A 1,387-nucleotide genomic window follows, 5' to 3' on the forward strand; every position below is an offset into this window, starting at 1 on the left:
AGCTTCTTCAATCTGAAACTGATGAAACATGCAATCAAGATGCATTGATAATTACTGTTGATTTGAATGTGAATGTTGGAAATGAAGGTTGGAAAATATACCATGCTGGAGATTGCATGATAGAATTTTTCAAGACCAATGACTTACTCATTGCAAATTCATTGCAAATACATGGTTAATACTTTTTTAAAAAACAACATAAAACAACAATACTTTTTTTAAAAAAAAGAATATTCATTTCAAATACCTTTTTAATCAACATAAACAGTGATACGGGACATCACCAGATGGAATACACAGGAACCAAATTGACTACATCTGTGGGGAAAAACTCCATAGCATCAGTCACAACAAGACCAGGTGCAGATTGCTCATATGCAAATCAAGGCTGAAGATGAAGAAAAAACAAGTCCATGAAGGCAAAAATAAGACCTTGAGCATATCCCACCTGAATTTAGATATCATATCAAGAACAGATTTGATCCCCAGTCACTGAGCCGCCACTGAGGACTCAGCTGCCTCTCCCTTGAGCCCTCTCGCTTCCTGACGCTCTGTCCTCCACCCCTTCCACCCCACCTCAGGCCATTTCCATGGAGGAAAAGGAAATGTATCCTATGTCTGCTGTGAAGAACCTCCACTGTTTTGACCCCTTTGCTGATGCAGGTAAGGGTGATGACCTGCTTCTTGCTGGGACTGAGGATTATATCCATATAGGAATTCAACAGAGAACCAGCAGGAAGACCCTTACTACTGTAAAAGACATTGCTGACAATTACAATAAAGAGAAACTAGTGAAGGTGTTTAAGAAGAAATTTACCTGTAATAGTACTGTGATTGAGCATCCAGAATATGGAGAAGTAATTCAGCTGCAGGGTGACCAGTGCAAGAACATAGCCAGTTCCTTGTAGAGATTGGACTGGCTAAGGACAACCAGCTGAAGGTTCCTGGGTTTGAAGTGCTTATGGCTCACTGAAGCTAAATGAGGATTTCCTTGCAATGAGTAGAAAATTTCCCTCTGTTCCTTGTCACAAGTTTGAAACCTCACAACTTGTATAATGTAACCATTTGGGGTCCACTTTTAACTTGGACTAATGTAACTCCTTCATCCAATAAACTGAAAAGAACCATGAAAAAAAAACAAGAACAGATTTGATATGTTAAACACTAATGACCTAAAGTAAAGAAGAGTTGTGGAATGATGTCAAGAACAGCACACAGAAAGAAAGTAGAAAGTCATTAAGATGAGAAAAAGAAAGAAAATATCCAAATGGATGTCAGAGTAGACATGTCCGGAGCTTGCTATCCAGCATAGAAATGCTAAAGCAAAGGAAAGAAATAATGAGATAAAAGAGCTGAACAGAAAATTTCAAATGGAAGATCGAGATAA

The 1,387-nt window shown here is 38.4% G+C and overlaps 1 pseudogene; it reads left to right on the top strand.

The window, feature by feature from the left end:
* The first annotated feature begins 614 nt into the window (after positions 1 to 614).
* LOC102810990 lies at positions 615 to 973 on the top strand (annotated as a pseudogene).
* Positions 974 to 1,387: the final 414 nt, after the last annotated feature.

The sequence above is a fragment of the Chrysochloris asiatica genome, unplaced genomic scaffold (genome assembly GCF_000296735.1).
Source record: "Chrysochloris asiatica unplaced genomic scaffold, ChrAsi1.0 scaffold00552, whole genome shotgun sequence".
Taxonomy (NCBI): Eukaryota; Metazoa; Chordata; class Mammalia; order Afrosoricida; family Chrysochloridae; genus Chrysochloris; species Chrysochloris asiatica.